This window comes from Aedes aegypti, chromosome 2, assembly GCF_002204515.2.
Source record: "Aedes aegypti strain LVP_AGWG chromosome 2, AaegL5.0 Primary Assembly, whole genome shotgun sequence".
Classification (NCBI taxonomy): domain Eukaryota; kingdom Metazoa; phylum Arthropoda; class Insecta; order Diptera; family Culicidae; genus Aedes; species Aedes aegypti.
The window spans coordinates 32,140,495-32,166,446 of record NC_035108.1 but is presented as its reverse complement, the minus strand read 5'-3'; the positions used below and the strand labels follow the sequence as shown (position 1 = coordinate 32,166,446).

At 38.1% G+C, this 25,952-nt stretch overlaps 1 protein-coding gene across 16 annotated transcripts in view; it reads left to right on the top strand.

Moving 5' to 3' along the window:
- The window catches only part of LOC5574086 (collagen alpha-1(XVIII) chain), a 980,207-nt gene that overhangs the window by 400,206 nt on the left and 554,049 nt on the right, over positions 1-25,952 (top strand). The window contains exon 1 of one of the 16 annotated variants that reach the window (XM_021840459.1): positions 16,714-18,219. The exons of 14 other annotated variants lie outside the window; for them this stretch is intronic. The gene's annotated coding sequence lies outside the window, so the exon portion shown is untranslated. Of the gene's footprint in view, positions 1-16,713; positions 18,225-25,952 lie in introns of those variants that run through there. One more of the 16 variants, XM_021840458.1, reaches the window with a different exon arrangement.

Sequence of the window (25,952 nt, the reverse complement as noted above, 5' to 3'; positions counted from 1 at the left end):
GGAGAAGATTAGGAGGTGCCTCAAGTCGAATTTGTGTTTTTTGGCTATTTTTTACATTCAAAAAATTCTAACAAGAATTTGGAAAAAAGAAAATTAGAATAAATACCACTAGTTGAACGTATTATTAGTACTTTACAACTTTTGAGAACACTGTATGCCGATTAGAGATGGTTTTGACCTCATAAAATTGATTTCTGTTAATTTAAGTACCTGTAAAACATGTATTTCTCTACAGTTTTTGTTCTACGAGATTCTTAACCTCATGCCTAATCATAAAAGTTCAATCGTAGTATCATTCCTTTGTCATTTCTGAACATTATTGTAGTACATCATTTTCGTATCCGAATTACAGATAAATTGTAAAAAATCGTCGGAAATACGACATTCCTCATTCCCCTGCATTAAGAGCTGCTGCTAAATGGCGCAGTTGCTGACATGTTACAAAATTGAACATAGTAGCTTTGCTTTTTCAATGATGGATGATGATTGAAGAAAACATCTAGCAAATGTCATCAACGCAGTCGTGTTTCAAACAACATTCGCATTTGATGCCAAGCAATTACATATGTGATATAGCCCCGAGGTCAAGCTTCTCGACTACTGATCTTGAGGATCAGAGTTTGATTACGCGAGTTCATTTAGAGTGTTCTTTTTTTTTTTTTTTTTTTCAATGGACCAAATGACTTGAGGCCAACAAATTTCATCACGATTTATTGTTCAAAAGTGTATCCTGTGGCTGAGTCTTAATCAATAGAACTCACAAAAATCTCCCACTCCTAAGTGAATGAAGAGAAATGCTCAAGTAGTGATTTGCGCCTTTAGTCCTTTTTCTATGCTGCATATAATAAACATTAGTTTCACTCGAAAAAAGAATCAAACTCTGATCCTCAAGATCGGTAGTCGAGAAGCTTGACTTCGGGGCTATATCACATATGAAATTGCTTGGCATCAAATGAGCATGTTGTTTGAAACACGACTGCGTTGATGACATTTGTTAGATATTTTCTTCAATCATCATCCATCATTGAAAAAGCAAAGCTACTGTGTTCAATTTTGTAACATGTCAGCAACTGCGCCATTTGGCAGCAGCTCTAAATGCAGGGGAATGGAGAATGTCGTATTTCCGACGATTTTTTACAATTTATCTGTAATTCGGAGACTAAAATGATGTACTACAATAATGTTCAGAAATGACAAAGGAATGATACTACGATTGAACTTTTACCATTAGGCATGAGGTTAAGAATCTCGTAGAACAAAAACTGTAGAGAAATGTATGTTTTACAGGTACTTTAATGAACAGAAATCAATTTTATGAGGTCAAAACCATCTCTTATCGGGATCCAGTGTTCTCAAAAGTTGTAAAGTACTAATAATACGTTCAACTAGTGGTATTTATTTTGATTTTCATTTTTCCAAATTCTCGGTAGAATTTTTTGAATATAAAAAAAAGACAAAAAACACAATTTCAACTTGAGGCACCTCCTAATCTTCTTCAAATTGGATGAAAATTTGTCTGGTAGTTTGTTTTAGTATTGCAACTAGGACTTGGGGGTGACTGGTTGAATCCCAGAAATTTTGATTTTTGTGAAACTGTCTAATGTACATCCGATTTTTTCTCGCTGGGTATTAGTATTTGCTCCATCAAGTATTTTCATTATCGGAAAGTTATGAAATCATTTTTTCGGCGGAAAGAATATGTATACCATATGGGCTGAAATGCAGCCAAAACACGTTTTTCGCGGCTTTTAGTATGGAATCAAGCAAGCTTAAAAATTGAAAAAAACCAAAGCTTCACCGATGGAATATTTAAAATTTTCCGATTATGGAAAAATAACTCAAAATCTGAACTACAGTGAGAAAAACCGATGTACATTCGATTTTTATAATCGGCTAATTTAGACATACACAGCTAAAGATATGTTGTAAATTTCAGTTTATTTTCATGCACATATTTGGAGCATCAAAATAAACTGAAATGTCAACGACAAATCGCATATTTTTCAGTAGAATGCACTTAAAATTTATACGATCATGTAACATTCAAGCATCTTTAGTTGAAAATTAAACGTGATGCTGTAACAATAGATGAGTTTGATTTACTTTTACCATACTCTTCGGTCAACGCTACAATGAAATTTGAATATTTTTATCTGTGTAGCGTGTAACATAAAAACTAAAACTAAAAAATTTCACTAAATCAGCCAACTTGCATGCAATTTTGTCAGCTTTTATAATAATAATTCGCTTAATTTGCCACAGAATGCAAACTTTATGTGAATAACAATACTTATGAACAAAGTTCATAATACTTTCGATGCTCAATTGGTTAAGAAATGTGTTGATGAGAATTGAAGTATTCTGTATGAAGACTGGAAGCATGATGAAAAAATCGATTCAATTTAAATTTTATTGTACAATTTGAACCAAATTAAATCTGAACAGTAGCGCAACCAGGATTTGACTCTAGGGGGGGTTTTGTGAACTTGAACCATGGATAGATGTAATAGTTTTCGAGAAGAAAAATTTAAAAATGTTGCTGGATTAACATTAAAGTAAAAACATAACACCATATGCAAACTTAAGCTTTTTTCGTTCACTCTGGGTACATTTTTTATAAAAATTTACAATTCTACTCGAAGGAAATCTGTTACACCTGGTGAAATTTTCCAAAACTTTTCCGAAATACGTTTGTTAAGTATGGAAAAATCTTCGGGTTCCCAAGAACATCTCATTCTGTTCAAATTTTGTTATAGAATGAACGTTTTAAATATGAATGTTTGAACTGGATCACAATATTCTGATCGTTTGAATCTCCATTCAAACATTTCATATCTTGTTCGGAAGTTTATCTAAGCTACCTTTGGATCCACGTACTTATGTTAGCGTGAAACCGTTGAATTAGTCTTCGATTTTTCTGTTCCATACATACGTTTTCAAGTTTTTCAAGCTTTCAGCGCAAGTCACAGTAAGAAGCATTGTGATTATCATTAGCAGTTTATCAAATGCAAATCAGCATTGTAGATATTGCAGCATTTTCTGATTGTAGTCGAAAATGTGTGCTTAGCAACGGAATCACCATCTTCCTAAATCTTGCAATGGATTTTTATTTGTAATCATTAAAAACCTAAGGATTTGCATCTCCGACGTGATCTTTGGAGGTCTTAAAATTGGCTAAATGCTAAGCCACTTTCTCATACTTTTTTTTCAAAACATCGAATTTTTCATCGAACAGCTTTTTAAACGGTATCGATATGCATTCATAGCTGCATGTTTGTTTGGCACACTTCTCTTCAAAAACCTATAGCTTATTTATCAGAAAAAGCGAGAAAACTAGTTTTTTTTTAACTCTTCAAAGGTCTTTAAATTAGAAAGCCATAACATCGATCAACATAATTGCTAATACAACTTACTGCTCCGGTGTTTTTGAATTTTAGTGTTGAACTTCAAAAAAATATTTGATAGTTCTTGTAAAAAATTCCTGCCCTGGGGGGGGTTTTGACCCCCGAAACCCCCCCTTGGTTGCGCCACTGAATCTGAAATAAAAGTCAAAGTCCTAATAAATTTTGTATTGGTTTATTTTATCCACTGAAAATGTAAACACCGCTAGGAACAATTCTCTTACCATACTAAACAATGGGATGTGGACATGAGATACGAGATATATTTTGAAAACCGTTGATGAGATATGACTGATTGAAGTTTGATCACTTTTGAGCGATTTTGTCCAATAAGATATGATGGGATGCATGTATTATCATCCAAATGTTTTTTAAACCATTAATGGTTGGATTTTAATTGATTTATGTAAAGGAAATTTTAGCAAAATGCTATAAAAAATTGTTTTTGAAATCAAAAAGTGAAGTTTTTGATTCCGGGGTGAAGTTGATCAATTACTGTGATCGGTTTCCAAAATAAAAAAAAGACATGCTATTCACAAAATATGGTGTCATTGAATCCGAATGAAGTCTTAAAAATCTCAAATTTTGTTGATAATTCGATAATTTGTTTAATTGAAATTGATGAATTGCAGAAAAAAACCACGGGGTGATCCATTAATTGCGTAAGACTATTTTCGGAGTTTTCCAACATCCCCCCATGGTAAGGTTTTTTGTATGACAATTATAAATTAATCGTATGGCGCGTAAGAAATCTTAGGACCCCTCCCCCCATAAACACTTACGTAAGTAATGGATGGTCCCTTAAACTTGTTCACAAAAAGAACTGTTTTTCTGGAAATAATCTTTTATACTCAATTAAAATTCGAAACTGGGTTCAGACAACAAATTTGGAATGTATGAGACAATTTATTTGAATGGAGTATTGAGTGATTCCAAGCAACAGCACCAACATTTGGTAAATTTTTTAATTCATTTTTTTCTATTGAGCTGAAACTTTGCACAGTTTCCCAGTTCCATCTAAATCGTCATTTTCCGATATCAAATCTTCAAGTTGAGTCACGACTAACTTTTCAAAAGGGTGTATGTGAAAATGGTTCAAAAATATTCAAAAAGCTGCACAGCAAAAACGGTTCGTTCCATTGTTAGACAACTAAAGAAACAAAGTTAGACAACTAAATAAAGATTCCAAAAAAAAATACACACAGTAAAAAAAAATTTTTTTTTGCATTATAAAACATAATTTTTGACACAAAAACTCAAATATCTCAAAACCCTATCGGAATACCAACGTAATTTTTTGAGGGAAAACGGTCCATTATATTAGCTATCTACCATAAAAATTTGGTGATGGTAAACCAATAAACAAAAAAGTTATGACATTTCAAACATGTCACAATTTTTACATTTAGTAGAAAAAAAAAATTTTTTTTCGGTGTAAATTATTACGGGAACCGCAGTTTGTTGTTGATTTTATTGTTAAGTGCCTTGCGTGAATTAAACAAGTCGTTTTCATGTATTCATTAGTATTATGTATATTATATGTATAAATATTATGTATATGTATAAATATTATATGTATATGTATATATGTATAAATTAAAATGAATTAACAGATTACACGAAAATAAAAAAAAAATTTACCGGGATATTTTTTTTTAGAGTATGATCGATGAGTTTCTAACTGTTATATATAAACTTTAAAAGTTTTGGATTTGGGTATGCGTTATGAGATCATGAAAACATTTTATTAATACTTATTTATTTATTTATTGTTATTCAATTTTTTTACAATATCGAACACTTTTGCATAATTATCAGTACAGTTCGAGTATAGTTTTGCTTTAATTTTATTTTCTGACAATGGAATGAAACAGTGAAATTTTTGGGTTCCTTGGATCGCTTTCGCGTTATTATATTGCTCGCTGAGCTCTGATGCCGTTAATTCGTACTCTTCAGTAGTAGTAAAACAAAATGATAATTTTGTTAAATCTTCTTCTTTTCTGTGATTCGCCCAATCAAATAGTTCTTTTGCAGTTTTAATTGGATGCTCACGTTCTTTGGCTAAACTTGCTCTTGTGGCCATGCGCTTTATGGTTCCTCCAATAGCATCACAAGGACTTTGCCATGTGACGTAGCAAAGAAATGCCATTCTGCATCAATTCCGTACTATGATTTAAATTGACATAGGCTCGAAAAATTCTTACGGTTTTTGTACTGCGATGCTGCTCCATCAGACATGAAATATATCTTTCTGATTTCTTTATCCTTATCAACGCGTAAAAAGTTAATCATTTTGGCAATGAACAAATTTACAGATACTGAGTCGTGTCTTAAATCTTCGGAAATTACAATAAAACTAAAATGTTCAATTTGCGTACTTCCATTGAAATAAATAACGAATGGATGAATTGTAGCTTGTTGTACGTTCCAGTGATGGGACTGCACTTCATCTTGCAATACAAAGCTATAGTTTTCAGAAAAATCACAAATGACTAAAAATTCACCATCTTGTAATGTATTTTTCGTATTTTTTAAAAAGCGGGATTGCTCTGTTTTAATAAAGTCGTGAGGAATTAAACTTTCTAATTTCAAGCAAAAAAATGACACAAACTCATCTACAGGTTTTACAATAGTTTCTAGGTCACACCTATCCGTGGTCACCCATTGCTCAAATGATAACTGATCAATATAATTTTCTTCAAACTCAGCGAATAAAGTATTTTCCAATGATGGAGAATCTGGACAATCCGAACAAGATCGTAGATAGCAATTTGATGTTGTATTTTCACACAAAAGACTACCAGTTAACATTTTAATATCCTTTGATAAATTGATTCTTTTCAAACTATGTAAGATTAGGTTAATATTTTCGTGTGTTGTGCACACACAAACATTATGTGTTCCTGAATTGGATAGAAGCTTGCATTGCCTTGGACGAAGGCTTGCAAATGAGGAAAAACCTACCTTAATATTTTCGTTAATTTCCTTGAAGCGTGTATACGCTTCTTTCAAAGTAGTCATCATTAATCGTTTTTGGATTGCTTGACGCTTTCCATCTTTTTTTACAGATACATAATCTTTTTGGCCAGGCATAGCTCTACTTACTTCATCGTCTTCAAAATATTGAATTATTTTTTCTTTTGTCTCATCTGTTAATGAAGTACTCGACCTAGCATTTTTGGTTGCAAGACAGTTATTTTTGAATTGTTTTGCCTCTTTTGCTGTATTTCTATTTGTACCGGAGGGCGTTACACCCGTCGAAGCTGCGGCAGAAATACCCACAGGGATGCTGAAAATCTGACGGACAGCTTGTCATCCTTTTGCTCTGATGAAGTAGGTACCGAAGTACAAAAGAAAACAACACGATGAGATTGTTTCCGAAAATCATGTAGTGTGACCGATGAGAGAAATGGTAACAAGTTTAATCGTCAGCCTATGAGTTTAGGAGTTTATACTCGAATTGTTTCCCTGCGCTAATACGTAAATTGTGTGTTGCGATTGAGCTTCAATTATATCGTGAGTCAAATGTTAAAAATAATACACAAAAATTAAATTACACTAAATTATACTCATACAAACATTTTAGGTTAGCTTCCATGCATTCCATACTCTTAAACTAAATGAATTAAACCTAAATTTCTTAAATTTGAATTGAATTCTACAATTACAAACTGTGAGTAAACTTATGACTATGTTTTTTGACTTATGACTAAGAAAATTGTACTTAAAACAGTTAGATCGACTAGAGACAAATATCACAGGACGGTTGTAATGACGTAAGAGAAGTTGACTAGGAGTCACAGATTTGTAAGTATTTGACACCTTCGAACCCAGAACCATAAGCAATAACAATTGTATAATACTTTTAGCTTTAAAGCTCTATCATGAATAAAATGAACTGCTACGAGAGCCGTGATTTCTTGATCTACGTTATGACCCGTGCCTACATCCTTTAAAGAAATCTACTCGATGCGAAGCTGGATCAATAGAATCGACAGACTTGCGGACATTACGGACGAATCCATGACGCCCCCAATTACGCGAGCAGCGGCGAAGGCCAATGCGGAGAACCCTCAGCGCACTTGCCAGGTGTGCAAACAATCCATTCACGCAGCAAACATGATAGCTTGCGATCGGTGCAATCGTTGGTGTCATCGTGCGTGTGTGGGGCTGGCTGAGAGTCTCGGTGGTAAGTGGACGTGTAAAGATTGTATCCCGACGGTGTCCATAAGTGGTACTTCGGTGTCTGGGAGATCCAGTAACTCTTCGCGGTCGACGCTGTTTCAACTTCGACTCATGCGGTTGGAGGAAGAAAAGAAGGCACAGGAGGAGGCCCTGGCTGAGAAAGCTGCCCTGGAAAAGAAATACCTCGACGAAAAATATGCTCTACTGTTGGCTGAGGCGGAGGCCACAGGAGCAGAAAGTCAGCGGAGTCGTCGAAGTCGTCGTAGTCGAGAAAGTCAACACGATCAGGTTCGGGAATGGATTCAGGGAGTAGATGAAGCTGCTGGGGGATTTTCGATTCTCGAAAATGTCGAGGAAATATTCCCGCCGATTCCGCTCGCCAGTGCCATGGGTGTGCCAAGAGGAATGGTGACGAAATACACCGGAACAGTGCCAAAAATCCCATCTACTACGACGAACGAAGCAATGAACGCTGGAGATAAGTTTTCTTCATCGAAACCTTCGACTGAATGGGCGGTTGGCAACGTTGCTAATGTAGGTGTAGGTTCTATTGCTGGTATAAAGGACCCGATCACTGCATCCACTCCGATTCGAGCGGTTGACGTGGTTCAACAGCAAACTTTACCCACCTCGCGATGTACACAAACGTTCGTACAGCCGTTGCGAACGGAGCCAGTGTACGCACAGTCGGTGATTACCCCTGTACCGTCCCTGCAGGCCGCCCCTGGAAGATCGAAATTAGTACCACGACCGGCTCTACCTACCTTTCTTTTCCAGCAACCTCTATCAATGCCAACTGATCGAGAGAGAGTATCTCTTCCACCAATAAGTGAGTCACCGGTGTCACAGTTGATCCCCATGCAGGCTGCTGCAGAAACGAATATCGAAACGTCTCGCTCGCGTTTAGCACAGCCACAACCACTAGCTCAGCGAACTATAGTGTCGTCGTCTCCACCACAACCATCCCATATGTTGCAGTCGCCGTTGGAACATTCAAGCAGTCCGGCTGAACAGAGATCGATGGTCCAACCAACGATGATATCGTCGTTCGATCAGTTGTCTCAGTTTCCACACACCCATGCATTCCAGAAATTGGGTCTGTATAATGAAACAGAGAAACGATCGAATCCTCCATCTGTATTTCGCTCATCATATACCCCGCAACCACCGCACCCACCCGTTTCGGAGGTCTTAGTGCGTGATATACCGGAACACCACCAGTTTACACAGTCGTCGTCACATGCATCGCTACAGCAACAGCCTGGGCCAAACGTTAGCCATCTGCAGCAATTGCAAAACCAACAGGCAATGTGGGGGCAATTCCAACAGCAATTGTCTGCCAGACAGGTGGTGCCTAAGGAACTTCCTGTATTCTCAGGAAATCCCGAGGAATGGCCTCTTTTTATAAGCAGCTTTCGCAACTCAACTGCCATGTGTGGCTACTCACAAGCGGAAAATTTGATGCGATTGCAGCGTTGCCTCAAAGGCAAAGCACTGGAAGCAGTCAGGAGTAACCTGATGCTACCTTCATCGGTGCCGAAAATTATGGATACGCTAGAAACGTTATTCGGTAGCCCAGAGCGACTAGTACAGTCGCTGCTTAATAAAGTGCGAAGTGTTCCCACGCCGAAGCCGGAAAGGCTCGAAATGCTGGTGAATTTCGGCCTCGTTGTCCAAAATCTTGTTGGGCATCTCAAGGCCGCCAACCAACAAGCCCACTTGACTAATCCCACTATGCTGCAAGAGTTAGTGGATAAATTGCCACCACACCTCCGGCTAGATTGGGCTTTGTATAAAAAAGCGGCTGGACATGTGGATTTGGGTACATTCTGCGACTACATGAGTGCCATTACGTCGGCGGCGAGTGACGTAGCGCATTTCAGCGACTTCGAAGGACCTCGAACAGGCGGAAATGAAAGGCCAAAGAAGGAAAAGGCGTTCATCAATGCTCACGTGACTTCCGAGCCCAAGAAGTTGGAGCAGCAGGGAAAGAAGGTTGAAAACAAAGACAGGCCGTGCTATATTTGCCAAAGCGTAAAGCACAGAATCAAGGACTGCAACAAATTCAAGTCCTTGCCACTCGGCGAGCGTCTGAAAGCGGTAGAGACACACCAACTGTGTGCGATCTGTCTGGTGCCTCACGGACGGTGGTCTTGCAAGTCCACACGGACCTGTGGAATCGGGAACTGTGACAAGAGGCATCATCCGTCACTGCATCCCAGCCCACCGACTACTACCAAATCAACTTCTTCTGATAACTCCGGGGCACCGTCAAAATCCGATGTCATCGTTAATCTGCACGACCGAATCCAGAAAGCTACGATTTTCCGTATAATACCAGTGATTTTGTACGGCAAGCAGGGAAGAGTATCTACCTTTGCCTTTCTTGACGAAGGGTCTTCGTCGACACTGATTGACGCCGAAATTGCTGCACTATTGAATCTTGAAGGAGAATCTCATTCACTGTCGCTGACATGGACAGCGAATGTTTCTCGACACGAATCGAATTCTCGGCTGGTCAATCTGATGATCTCTGGGGAAGAAAGCAACCGAATTTTCCCGTTGACGGCTGTGAGTACCGTGAGCAGTTTAGATCTTCCTATACAGACGGTGGACTATGGTGAATTGTCCAAGCGATACCCGTATTTAGCTGGTCTACCTGTGAAGAGCTACAAAGAAGCCGTTCCGAGAATCCTGATTGGACTGGACAATTTGAAACTCGCGGTACCTCTCAAGGTACGTGAAGGCCGACTGAATGGGCTGGTAGCAGCCAAAACAAGACTGGGATGGGCTGTTTTCGGAAGCATCGATAGCTCAACAGGAAATGTGAGTTCCTCGGCAGTTTTGCACATCAACAAGAGCGTGGAGGATAGTAACATACACGAGCTTGTCAAAAGTTACTTTGCGACGGAAAATCTTGGCGTTTCTGCAACACGTGAACTGGAATCCGAAGAAGATCGACGAGCGAAAGAGATTTTGCAACAAACGACTGTGAAGCGGAGTGACGGCCACTATGAGACAGGACTGTTGTGGCGGTACGATTTGGTGGAACTACCATCAAGCTACGGTATGGCGGAACGTCGTTTGATTTGTCTCGAACGGAAGCTAAGCAAACACGCCACATTGCGCGAGAGTTTGGACAAACAAATTGCCGAGTACCAGACCAAAGGCTATGCTCATAGGATAACGTCGCAGGAGCTCGAAGAAAGTGATCCACATCGAACCTGGTACCTCCCACTTGGCGTCGTAACAAATCCGCGCAAGCCTGGAAAAGTGCGCATCATCTGGGACGCGGCTGCCAAGGCGAACGGAGTTTCGCTCAATGACATGCTGTTAAAGGGCCCAGACCTTCTTACATCGTTGCCAGCAGTATTGTGTCGCTTTCGACAGCGGCAGGTGGCGATCGCAGGAGACATCCGTGAAATGTACCATCAGCTGAAGATTAGGAAAGAAGATCGTCAGGTACAACGTTTTCTCTACAGGAACGACCCGTCTAAAAAGCCGGATATATTTGTGATGGACGTGGCCATCTTTGGATCCACATGTTCGCCTTGTTCGGCAAATTTCGTAAAAAATACGAACGCGATGGAGTGGCAAGAAGAACTACCAGAAGCAACAGCAGCAGTAATAGAAAATCACTATGTTGATGACTATTTGGACAGTCGAGATACGGAAGAAGAATTGGCAATACTGGCGTCTGATGTACGGAAGATTCAGCAGAATGCAGGCTTTGAGCTACGTAACTGGCGTTCAAACTCGCTGAAGGTGCTGCAGATCATCGGAGAAAGCGCAACAGAAACGAAGAAGGAGTTCAACGCTGACAAAGCAACTCAAGTGGAGCGTGTTCTTGGTATGGCCTGGGTACCGGAGAAAGACTTCTTCATGTACTCCGTCAAGTTACCGGACAATCAGGAACATGCAGGACCATCAAAGTTCACTGCAACGAAGAGAAGCGTCCTGAGGTTCGTGATGAGCGTTTTTGACCCGCTCGGGTTGATAGCGCATTTACTGGTGCACGGTAAGATGATCATACAAGACCTGTGGAGGGCTCAAGTGGGTTGGGATGATACGATTCCAGCGAACATTTTCGAGAACTGGGAACGATGGATCAAGCAGCTTTCCAATCTGAGTGAAATACGTATTCCACGTTGTTATTTTCCCGGATATGATCAGGACAGCTTCAGATCATTGCAACTGCACATATTTGTAGACGCAAGTGAGTTTGCATTCGCTTGTGTTGGCTATTTCCGAATAATTGATCGTGGTCAACCACGATGTGCATTGATAGCCTCAAAGGCCAAAGTGGCTCCACTGAAGCCGCTGTCAGTCCCTAGATTAGAGCTACAAGCGGCCGTTATCGGGAGCCGATTAGCGAAATCCATCGCCGAGAACCACACCCTTCCTGTAAGTCGCAGATTCTTTTGGAGCGACTCTAAAACTGTCCTTTCCTGGATCGCCTCAGACGCTAGAAAGTACAAACAGTATGTAGCCGTACGAATTGGTGAGATTCTGGAAGATACGCAGCCTGAGGAGTGGCACTGGATACCCACCAAACTCAATGTCGCGGACGAGGCCACGAAATGGGGAAAAGGTCCCTCCTGCCAATCGGACAACCGGTGGTTCACAGGACCAAATTTCCTTTTGTTGTCAGAGAATGATTTTCATTCTACAGCAAAACAAAAGTGCAGAAGGAAATCCGGCATTGAAACTTGATAGAAGCAGTACAATCAGGCAACTATCACCATTCATAGACGACTTTGGCGTTCTTCGTATACTATTGGTTTTGAACTCATCAATGGCGTCTTGAATAGACCACGAGCTTGGCAGCATCGACAAAATCAATAATTTTTCTTTCCTTGTCGTGGCTAGATTCGAGAACCTTTCCTTCATATTCATAATTACCTCATCGTAGTCTGTATTTTCCACATCCTCAGGTCCTAATTTGAAGAGGTTTCTTCGTACAGCTTCGTTGATTTCACGGTATTTTTTCTCGGGATAATTGTCGTAACCCATCTTCGTCCATTTAATCGGAGTCACTTTTATTCCAGCTATCCCTTCGTTGAAGCGTTCGATGTTGACCTTCTGGATGCACTCATCTTCTGATTGATTTGTTGAAACAGATGTCGCTGATGGTACCGTGGCAAGACTATCTGCACTTGGTACTTCTGGTAACTCCTCAGTTGTTGTCGGTGCATCTAGTAATTCCTCAGTTGTTGTTGTTTTCGAACTTCCTGCAACCTGATCCATCGATGATGTACAGATTGCCCGTTTGTCAACGTTTAAACGGCAGGACGTACAAATGCGTAAATTTGTATTCAATGTAGACATTGGAGCATAACCAGCCGCTTTCAGTTTATCTATGGTGCTTTCGGTGCTTTCGTAGCTCTTTCGAACACTTTTTTTCTGCAAACGGCCTGCAACAGTTGAGAAAGCGACTACTCATGTTGCTCGTTAGATTTTAATAAACAAAATCACTTTTAAGTTTTTACTGACTAGTTTGGTGTCGTTTGCTTGACTGAAGAAAAATTTTACAATTAAATCTTTTATAACCATAGTGGTAGTATATTTTTAGCTTTTTCGTGAGTATGTTCATGGTATATTCCTATCATGTTTTTGATGTTGTTGAAGTTACTCGCTTTCTCCCAAATATGATTAACAAAGTCTATTCTCTACCAAGGCGGGTCTATACCCAGGTGTAATCAGATTTTAACTTTGTGGAGAAAACCAGCGCCGAGAAAACCGACCTGCTTTACGTATACTAGATCACCTGGGTGTAGACCCGCCTTGTTCTCTACGAGATAAACTTTTTGCAGGTAAACTAGTCGTATACCTGTATAGAAAACTTTTTTTGTAGCTTTTGTCTTCAATATTAGATTTCTTATAGGTTTCTTTTATCAAAAGGTTTCAACACTATTGAGAAAATTTTTCTTCAGTTACGTACAATAAAAAATATGACACTATCAAGACTTTAGATCACAACACTGGATTGCGTCTAACTTTCTAATAGATGCTATAATAGTTATGAATAATTAAATTAAATATCATGAAAACAACTTGTTAACCTCATGTGGTACCCTTAACAAAAAATTCAGCAACAAACTGCGGTCCTTAAAAAAAATTAACAATGAAAAAAAAAAAAAAAATTCACTAAGTGTCAAATTTGTGAAATATTTGAAATGTCATAACTTTTTTGTTTATTGGCTTACCATCACCAAATTTTTATGGTAGATAGCTAATATAATGGACCGTTTTCCCTCAAAAAATTACGTTGGTATTCCGATAGGGTTTTGAGATATTTGAGTTTTTGTGACAAAAATGATGTTTTTTAATGCAAAAAAAAATTTTTTTTACTGTGTGTATTTTTTTTTGGAATCTTTATTTAGTTGTCTAACTTTGTTTCTTTAGTTGTCTAACAATCGAACGAACCGTTTTTGCTGTGCAGCTTTTTGAATATTTTTGAACCATTTTCACATACACCCTTTTGAAAAGTTAGTCGTGACTCAACTTGAAGATTTGATATCGGAAAATGACGATTTAGATGGAACTGAAAAACTGTGCAAAGTTTCAGATATTTTTGAAATGGTCGATCAGAATCGACTTGCATGCCTCCGTGGAATCCCTCAGGTATGGTAGAAGTCGATTGTTTAGAGAAGAACCCTTCAAAAGTTCATCAAATATTTCCTTAAAATCAATTTTTCCATGGTATAATTATTTTCAATGTCAATCCAAATTTTGGAAAATCAAGAGCAGGTATCAGATAATGCGACGTCATAGAAAGTTTGATAATTGAAACATAATTGTAGCTCTATTGACAGACAATGCATGTGGATTCGGGAATGATCAACTACACCCCGAATTACGGTACAATTGTGTTTATAATAAGAATCCTTGAAGAGTCCTGAAAAAACCCTTAAACTCTAAAATCCAATCTTGAAGCATAATTTTCGAAAAAAATTGGTAACATCCATGAAAAACGTATTTTTTAAATCACTACTAATATTTTTATTATCGATTCTGCGATTATTTTGGGTTAACCCCACATATGTTGCTGAGAATCCTCTGAGACTTGAAAAGATAATTGAGAAAATTTTTGAGAAAAATCTCCGAAGGAGTAGGGTAAATGTACCATTAGTGGTACATTAGTGGGGAAAACTGCTAAAACATGATGATAAAATTATGAAATATATTATTGTCACGTATCAGTTGATTGATTCCTAATCATTCTATAATACAAATGTATAAAAACCATGATTCATTTGAAATTTCCCTGCAAAAAAGCCTTGCACCAATAATAGGAACACTGTTATTTTAGTGGAAATATGTTTTAAGAATGACTCCTTTAGTGGTGCAAGCCATTGATTTCTTATGGAACCCTCCATTATGGGTACTGATGCACCACTAGACTGGTCCAGCTTAGTATGGGAGATAATTGAAGTTGAATTCCACGGGGCACCCTCCAGGATTATTTCGTAGAGTTAGAAGAAGCCTTCCTGAAAGTTTCAGCTCATTTAGGCGTTCCATGAGCTGGCGCATTTGAATTGAAATTAATATGGGATTTCTAGCTCAAACATATGGGTTTCAGCACATCATCTACTGTTTGGTTCAGGAAAATCGTTGATCGCGTTCAATTGCACCCAAAATGTCAAAAACACTACTTGATACCATAGTGAACAATATTGTAGAAGGTTGTATCAAGATTAAAATTGATAAAGTAGGTGTTTTAACTATTTGAAGCAGATTTGCTAACCTCATGCTATACTGCTTTGTGTTTCTTCAACATAGCCACTAAGCGCATCATAGCCACCTATGACGCTGGGCGAGCTGCTGCACAAGGCGCATGCATATATATGATTGTACTAAAGGCTGATTCAGCCTAACTGTCAATAACTGAAAAGTTAATGAAAACGAGCTTAAATCCAGACACAACCTTGTGCAATTATGTTAATTAGTATCAACTAGTGTATTCTTCATTATGGGCTCAATTGAACGCGACCAACTAGTATACGGAACGAAACAGTAACATTGGGTCAATTCTCTAAATATTTGAAACGAATTTCCCATACAAACTACAAATTGAAAGCAACAGCTGGTGGAGCAACCAATCGAGTTGAAATTTTTTGAGAGCTTTTGTCTCACCCTAAGGTTCATATCAAGGGGGTGCCACTATAGGTGCAAAGGAGCAACATTTTTAAGCAAAATAATTGTTTTAAAATAGTTTAACTGTAAAATTATATGATTATTATTCGATTACTTATATCATTTTCGCATCGTACATCATACAAAATATCACATAATAATTTATAAGTGCAAAAATGCCAAAACACACTACCCCCACTATTGAAGCTACCTCCACTAAGGAAGCATTTGCCCTTGCTCCTAATAGATGCTTGAAAAAGTCTTAAAAAACTGTTGTATAAAAAATCAAAGAATTTTCTTAAAAGAGAAATCGCGAAGAGCTCGAAGATTCTGTTTCATACAGTGCTGGAATAATCTCTACATTTCAATACTCGCAAATTTTTACCACAATCGCTTCCGAAACCTATCGCCTTTAATCGGTGACGTCACACCCTTTCGCTCCCAAAATACCAGCCGACGTCTCACCTTTCGCGAACTCTCGTGTAACGGTCTCGAAGAGAGGGCTTGCACCAACACGTGTATGAGAAAAACTGCACCGCACTTGTCTGCAACCGCGCCGGGTCTGTGAGCAAAACCTTGAACCAATAAATCTGTCTGTCTGTTGGAGCGGGGATACCGTTTGTTGACTTCCAGTCAGGATGTGAGCTTTTTGCGAGCGGGCACCCGAATGGGAACCGAGTGTGCGCTTTTGGAATGCGGGAAGAAGCTTTTGCGCGCTCATTCTCCGCACGTTTTGCTTCTTCTCTCAAACGAGTCATGCGCTGTTTCCGCCTGGCGCGGAATCCATTGTGAACTAGAATCCGTTTCGCATTCACTGATAAGGATCTCCTGCAAAATGAATGAACTCCCAGTTCCGAGAGGTACTCTCCGTTACGGTTCCGACGGTGTTCATCCCGAACGACCTGATCCCGAACCGAAGGATTAAAATTTGGAGCCGCCCCGAAGATACCGGGAGCAGTCTGCCCAAAATCGCAATTCAGTCTGTCGACGGACCGCGATGAAGTTACACGTTTTTCCGGCAAAGCCGCGTTTTTCCACCAGCAGCATTCGTCGCCGTCGAGTAAAACAACGTCGTTCGCCGCCGTTGCGTTTTACTTCTGCCGTCGTTCGGAGAGGCCGCGTTATTCGACGGAACACCGCAGCTTCCAGCATCCACCAGCTTCAGAACCAATCGATACGGAATTCGATTTTGTCGGCTCGTCGTCAATCGTAAAGCGTCGCGGCGTGGAGGATTTCGTCGGAGTTTGACGTCGTCGTCGTCGGTGTTGTCCTCGTGCGGGTCGGTTGGATGTTATCGTCGTCGTCAACGCCGGAATGTCCCCGAAATACCGTTGGGATGCACCTTGCTAGACTTTATCGGTAAAGAAGAAAGTTTCCAGCAACGCAACACATATCGGCAACTCTAAAACCTGTCATATCGGGAAAAGTTTTCCACCGCTTACCCCTCGGGAAAATTGAAGAAATTTCGCATATCAAAGAGTATATCATCTATCGGTGGGTGGATGCTGCCAATGCGGCAGAGCAGACCTGAGGCACTTTTGTGAAGAGCAAGTTTTCCGTACTTCGTATTGAGTGGAAGAGTTGAGTTGGGTGGACTCTTCGGGGACCTGTCTGGACTGTTTCCCCGCGCTCTCCTCCAACTCATTTACGCCCGGCTTCCGGCTTAAAAAAGTGTATCAATGGCAAATTGAACCGTATTCAAGCCCTTGGAATGCGTGTGCCGCTGTTTACCAACCGAAGTGAAGTGTTGTTTCCCCGGGTAGCTATTTCCAGTTGAGGAAATACGAAACCAAATTAGAACCGCTTAGTTCTTACGGTCGGTTGTCACGCGCGGAAGTGTTTTGATTTCACAGTGTCGTGTCCTGCTGTCGTTGTGCGCTGTTCTGGGGTTGCTTCTGGGAACTCACGGTGTGGTAGACTGATAGGCGACCCGGCATACCCCCCAACCACTTCTTCAAAACTATCCAGGTCAAGAGTGCAGTCAGCATATTGCGGCAGGCGACAGCAGCTGCTGGGAATTACCATCGCATCTCCAGACCCACATTTCATGACATAACAAGTGCAACAACAACGACAAACAGACTGTTGGCTCTTCCCGGACTCGGCGTGTGTGGATATCCAGAGAGTCTAACGGAACGAATATTGAATTACTCTGGGACGCGGCTCGGAAACAAGTGCTCACACGTGACCTGAATCAATCGCGCGATCTACCGTAGTGTTTGGGTAAACAAATCCAAAACAAGGGCAGGGAGAAAGTCTCCCCCACCCGGAGTGAAGTGGTTTCGGTTGTACAAGTAGAGGATTACACATACACGCCCCCCTCACTCCTTATGACCAAGTTGATTCTGGTTGGGACCGGATCGGGAAATTTTATTGCGGGAAGAAATGTGAAGTGGCAGCGATAAATCATTTTGGTTCAGATGGCCGGAATGAGGACTGGAGCAAGGCAGTAGAACGAATGCTGGTTACTGCGAAACAGCTGATTCTGGTGAATTATGTAAGGTATACCTCCTGGAAGGATGGTTCTAATGGAATTGGTAGTGGAATGGAGTTTCATATGGTGTGGTATGGACAGCATGAACCAATTAGCATAATCCATTACGGCTTGAATTGAACTGTCATCGATCAATCCACATAATTGATAAGCTCTGGAGCTGTGATTTCTCGGAAATCGTTGCAAAGCTCCAAAACTCATTACTGTAAATTGGATTGTGGGTGTGATGCGTTGGATAACGGAATCGGATATCAATTTATCTTTCGCACCAAAAGGCAACGGTGGGAATGGGGATCCGTTCGGAATATTTATGGTAGCAAACAAATCCAAACAAATGGATATCAAACGCTGAATTGATAATAATAGGAGATATCAAACATTAGATGTCATTAGTGCAGTAGCGCAACCAGGATTTGGTTCTGGGGGGGGGGGGTTTGTAAAATTGAATAAAGATGGTATTTTTAGTAGCAAAAACCGACTTGAAGATATAAGAAACATCCTTATTTCAACATAGTAAAAATTGATCAAACAAGATTACAATACATTACAATATAATACGTGATATCATTTAGTCGTCCATCTATGTTGTTCTTTAAATATGTTTTCAAGTTTTCAACAATACGAATGATCCTTAAGCGCAAAATTTTGAAATAGAAATTATTGCAACTATTGTTACAGCCGGTCGAAGGCAAACCAGCATTGCCATACTTAACTTCCAGTGGGAGCATAACTTTCTCATGTTAAAGAATCGACAAACCAGAGAATCGAGTCTAAAAGTCAAAACCGAGTTAAACATTTTTTCAATAAGACCATCAAATTTAGTTTTTGTATGATTTCGTAATCTGATTGTTTAAATACTGTATCAAGGATCAAGACGCCGCAAAATCTCATAATTGTTGAAACTCCTGATCTGATATTTTCCATAATCTTCAAAATCCGAAGAATTCCTTATACGTAAATTGATATGCTTTAAAAAAATAGTTAAAAAAATAATTAAATACTGAGCTAACTGAAACATTTGTAATGCTTCGGATGCTACATCTTATGTTAACTTGACGTTGTCCATTGTCAAAAGCACCTCGCTGGTGCTGAGTACGAAACGCGAGGTTTTTCTACCTGTGTTGTACAAGATATGAAAGCACATGACTGAATTGTTAAAAAGTTCCCGATATATCTAAATATTTGACAAACTTCTCACACAAAGCCTTCAATTTACAATTAGAGAATGCAAGGATGTGTCGTTATTTATGAGCTTTTTTTCTATCAGACTCTTCAAGGGTCTGAGAATTGGAAAAAAACATCTTTGAAAATGTAACTGTAAAAACCTCTGAAACTCTTACTGCTAATATGAACCAAACTAAGATACTGCTGCGTAGTTGCATAAGATGTGTAGTAATGAGTTTCAAATATATGTTTGGTTATCCTCAATTTTTTTTCGGCTCTGGGGGGGGGGGTTGACCCCCAAATCCCTCCCCCCCCTCTGGTTGCGCCACTGCATTAGTGCACAACGACTCTCTTATAAATATAACATAAGTTTACGAGATTTTGAACGCAGTAGTATGTAAATCTAGGACACTTTTTTTCAAAATCAAGTAAACCTTAAGGTGCGATTTCTTTAAGCTTCTAAATTAAATAACTCGGAGCGTATGAGCTATTGATTTTAGAAATTTTGAATGCGAATCACATGTGAAGGAGCATCCTCAAAGTTTGAGCCAAAAATATAAGGATTTCGAACTTTAAAAATTATAAACATTGAATTCTCAACTCATAAAATACGACGTTTAGTGAACTAAACTTTGCTATTTTCTAACAAACTTTAAAACATCATTCTTTAAATTAAAATAAAAAAAGTTGGTACAACATAATTTTTTTCTTAAATTATAATTAGTCTTAGTTAAAAGTAGTTTTCTGCAATATTTTCCTCATGGTACTATAATATTCAACTATGTTTTACCATAAATACGCAACGCATTCCATACCATTATACCATGCTTTTAGAGTTTTTTATTCAAAAGTGTGAATAAAACGTACAGTTTAAAAATCGTGTTGACGTATTTGTTGACCAAAAACTGTGCAAGAACAATTATTTAAAAAAAAAAAATATTTGACATTTTTCTCATATGTTAAAAAGGTCTCACCGTAATCTTTATTTTATTTGAAAAAAAAAATATATTTAAATTTTTGAAAATTGTAGAGTAGTGGTCGTATTTTGAACCCTCTAAGGAATTGTAAAGCATCGTTTTTCATTACTTTGGATACCTCAATACATTTTGGACCCTCAAAGTATATGATTTGGATTGGGGATAGCGCCTAAGATACTATTTGTTTTATATTATTGCACAAAGTACAATCAACTGATTAACATTGAAAAACTGAAGAAGTTTTTACGGTTTTGGCCCAAAAATACGAAAACATTACATTAACTGTAGTCAACACATAGACATTTTCTATGCACAAACGGTTGATGTAGGTGTAAAACAGTCCTATCTATCCAAATGGCAAGTGAACTGGGGAAATTTGATGGAAATTCATCCAGAAGGTTCAAATATATAGAGATCCAAAATATATTGATAACCCTACATCCAACAAAAAAAACCTAAGAAAAGCAACATATTTTTTTTTTCATTTAGAAACAAGGTTTTTGTTTAGTTTTTCTTGAATAGCTAAGCCAAACTATTTTTACTTATGGTGGTAAGCTCCATCGAAGTTAATACGCCAATCGCGTATTATCCTCGATATTACTATGGTAAAATCGAGGATAATACGCGATTGGCGTATTAACTTCGATGAAGCTTACCACTATAAGAGTGATATAAGCACGATTTGGAAGCGACCAAATTATACTCAAAAGCAGGAAAATAAATTTGAAATCGGTTGATTATTCTTGGAGCTATGGACAAAATTATTCAAACTTTACTGAATGTTATGTATTAAAATTTCAATTGGACTTCTTGTCGATTGTACCCCGATTGGCATGAAGTCGTTTGGCATAAGGTCGTTTAGCATAAATCCGTTTGGCATATACTCATTTAGCATAATGGTCGTTTGGCATAATAGCCGTTTGGCATAATGATTGACTCAAAATAAATACCGGACTTTTAAGCTTTTATCGAGATCAGCACCACCGAGCCCATAGCAAAAACATTTGGTAGGTCCTAAACAAGCGTGGTGTTCGTTCAGAGATTTTCCAAGCTAAGAACTTCAAAAATTGTTGTGAAATTAGAGAGCATTACTAAATAAAACTCGTGACGGGTCTCTACATCTCATATACCGTAAATTGTTCACCGTGTCATGCGATTTTCAATCTTACTAATAGTGCACACAAATCAATTCAACCTATTGTAAATGAACGTTGTTTGTCTTATATATTGTCGAATTGTGTGTAGTGAAGCTTTTTGTGTCAAAGAATGTCTATTTCTACGAAAATAATGTAAAATTCCATAATTATGTTAGGTGTGATAATGATAGACATTCACAATCTTCTAGTTCTGAACAAGGATTTAGACATGGTGTTAGTCTGAAAGTTTGTTAGGATGCTTAAAATATATCCCCAACACAGATTTTATCATCAAAATTCGTACCAATTTGCTTGTGTTGTTGAAAAAATTTAATTTCTGCTGAATGTTCGGAAATTCCTTCGAAAATTTCCTACATTTAGGCGTTTTCCGTGGTATTCTTGAAATATAATAAATGATTATTTTTGTAAATATTGTCTTGTTAAGAATTTGGCAAACATATTCGGATTCAGGAGGCCCAAATTAAGTATGTAGAGTTGATTTCAAAACTAACAATAATCATATTGACAAGTGATCAATTTCACCCCGAAATGCGATCTGCCGATTTTTTATTTTAAAAATTATTTTTAGTACTAACATCACGCTTGTTAGAAAATTTAAGTACATAAGCCAATAAAGGTCACCGTCGTACTTTTTTTCCTCCATTTATTTGTATAGTTTTGATAACATATTAGAAATCATACCAGAATAACCGTAAAAAATGATCAATTTAACCCGAAATTACGCTAGTATCTTTGAGCTTGTTGCGATATACATGTTTGAAATCAGTAAATTGGCTAAGAAAGTTCGCAGTTATTCATCAAGGGAACGCTCATAGAATATATTGCTGCATATCAAGCTCTGTCTAAGTTTGGACGTATAACTCTATGAAAATTACTTGATAAAAGAATGTTTTTTTTTTTTTGCAAAATATCAAAAGCTCCAATCTAAAGATCTATTAATGCGACTTAATGCAAAAATAGCCTATATACGATAGCAGATTATTTTTCGTTTACAATGTTTAAGGCTTTAACGCAAAAAATCTTTTCACAGCATAGATCAAATGATCAACACATATTTAAAAGAAATTATATGTGGCAAAACTTTTGAACGGTTCAATATAAATTCTAGTTTTAGAATTGTACACCAAAAACATCGTCTATTATCGAGAGAAGAGAAAATTTGTGATTAAAATAATGTTTTTCCAGCATATCTCGGAAGGAGATCACGCGTTTGCTTCAAAAAAGTATATGTTGAATATTGGCAGGTTCTAAAGAAACTATCATTCTAACAACACATCTGGCAAAATTTGATAAAACAGCAAAATATAAAAATGGTTAACATTTAGCTTTACTAACTAATAAAATTTGAAACAGTATATACAGATATAAAAAACAGTCTATTTTTAAAAGAAGGCAAAATTTATAATTAAACCAATAGAAGAATGGACGCCAAAAATTATTGCGGCATAATAAAACGAAAAGTCATAAAAAAGTGCGTTCTGAATAATGCCATTTTCCCGAAAAATTTTTGACGAGAATTTTGAATTTGTGACAAGAAAGAACAATAAACAGTCAAAAGAAGGAAGTATTCTGTCATTTTCGGCTATACACATGTTGGCAAAAATGCTGAGGACGGTAAAACTCGAAACAACCGCCAATAAAATAAAGAAGGGTACATATTAGATGGTCAGTTCGTTCACCACTCCGAAATGTATAAAGCTACGACAATTATGAGTGCTAAGAACTTTTCGGGAAAGTGAGCTAGTGGGGCAAACGGGATATTCGGGGAACTGGCATTCGGGAAACTGGCGTTCGGGGAACTGGCGTTCGGGGAAATGACATTCGGGATATCGTCATTCGGGGAAAGGTAGCACAACCCATCGAAGTAACTACAGTAATCGATTTCTTATTTCGCTGATAATTTGAGCAGATCAATGTTATTGATTGCCGCCCTTTTGTCAGTTGGAAACAAAATATAGCTCCAAAGAACAGCCTATGCATGAAAGAAGGAAAATTTTAAATCAACGGTATTCATACCTACAATTATGGTTAACATCATATTTGGAAAAAAAAAATAGAACAATTAAAAGAAGGGTAAATTTGTGCTAAATGTATAAAAATCTTCAATACAAAAATTTGTTCCAATATCGAAACTCAAAAGAAGAATTAATATTTGAAAGAAGGGTGATTTCTGGATAAATAATAAAATACTTTTGGCAATAACTTTCATAATATGCTTAAATTTATTCAAGAACGAATGATTGTTGAATAAAGTGTCATTTTGTATCAATTGACTCCAAAACAAGCCTGATGTCATAAGAAAGATTCAATAGAAACGTAAAAACGAAAAATTCAGAAATTTTTGGTTTCAGACTCATTATGCCAAACGACTATTATGCCAAATGACCATTATGCCAAACGACCATTATGCCAAACGGCTTTATGCAAAACGACTTTATGCCAAATGACCTACCACCCTTCTTGTCGCTTGCTCTTCTCCTAAACTTTATAATGTTTAGCTCAAACTCATTCTCATCTTCTATGTGATGTGAATTCATAAGAACATGACTGAAACAAAAAAACAATCCAATTTTTCCTGTGGTTTCGCTTCGGAAGCCGGACACTCGCCTTTTATTTTTAAGTGAATTAAAGCCGATGTCCGGGAGTTCAAAGCGTCCGGGCAGTTCCGATCAATACGATATAGTCAAACCTCCATGAGTCAATGTGCTAAGACTCTATACTTACCCATGGAATTATGCTAGAAACAAAATTTCATTGTTTCTATGATGGTCTCTTCAAACAGCTTTTTAAAGCATTCCTGTTCTTTGACTCGTTAATTCCATGAGTTGGTGGATTTTTCAGGTATCGACTCATGGAAGCTTGACTGTATTTAAATTAAAAGTTTAAATATCTGATACTGTGGCCTGTTTTCCGTTTTTTTTTTTCGATAAACTGTCTAAAATCAAAAGGACTGTTGGAAAGAATTTTATATGGGGAATAGATGTCCCTGAAAAAACATCGGGAAAAATTGGTTTTGCTTAACATTTTCTTCAAACAATAAGCTGAAGTTGTATCAAGCTTCCCCATAAGCATAAAATCACACAGCCACAGTGAACCCCTCTCTGCAAGGTGGATTGTTGAGAAACTTTATCCTTCTATTGTTGTGTTTTGTAACTTCTGACATCCACTATGTACAATCCCGAGCGAAAATTTGGGATCACCTCCTTCGTTACGAAAATTTCAAATTCCCGTACCTCATGCTTGAATGGTCACGGTTATTTATTTATTTGATTTTAAATTGCTATCAAAACTTCAAATGCCAGATGGCTTATTCTTGGCAAATATTCAAAAAAATCGTTAGTCAAAATTTCAAGTTACGCCCTTTTAAAGACATAACTATCAAAATCTTCGATTTATAATGCATTAACGAAGTATTTCAATACCGAAAGTTGTTTTGTAATGTTTTCATGTGCATACAATAATTCCATATTTTAAAGAATCAACATAATCACTGTTTTTTGTGCAGGCTCAAGGGCTAGGAGGCATTACGGGGTCGATTTCAATTTTAATTACTGACAAACTCCGTCCTTCGACATAACAATCTATATAGTTTGAAGATCATACACACTGGTATTTGAAACATGATTTTCATATGCACTTACTTAGTAAATGTTACAATGCGTATGTTTATTTCAGAAAATCCCTACGGGTCTACAGATTACGGCTCACGTAGGGAAATCATCTTCTTGGATACCTCAATGACTTATTTCGTATAATTTACGTTTGGTCCTTATATGTATGATTGTTCACATGCTAAGATGGCGCTCATTTCGGTCTTTAGGCATGAAAAACGGTGATTGACTTTGATTGGAATTTTTAATACAAATTTTGTACGAAACACACGACGGGGTTGGTATTCTAATGGCTACTGCTTCTGCTTCATAAGCAGAAGGCATGGGTTCAATCCCAGGCCCGTCCTTTTCCTCGTACTTTGTAGTTGTATCTTTCAATAGCTTCTGTCTACCACTCTAATATAGCACAGTTGATCTATCACAGTTCATAGCATTTGCTAGAATCCGAGACGGGCAGAAATAAGCCATTTCCCTACGCGTCCGTTCTTTCATCATTATAGCACACATTTCCTTACGCCTGATACATAGACAGTCTGCCAACCAAACCAACAAGCTTCTCTGCCATAAAAATTACCCCACCCGTTCACCCTTCCCGCATGCACTGGCGTTGACGCAGTGGTATATACGGTCGACCGTGGGAGCCAGTTGAATGCATCATCAATTCCTTCCCCTCATTGGTCTGCATTCTGACGTGGCAGGCACCCTTGTTGCCTAAAAATAGAAGATCACAAGCACTTGTACACTGAGGGCGTCTGTTAATCCCAAGCAGTCATCTGGTTGGTTCCTTGTGTAAGTGCAGCTGATCTGGCGATACTGAAGTAGCAACC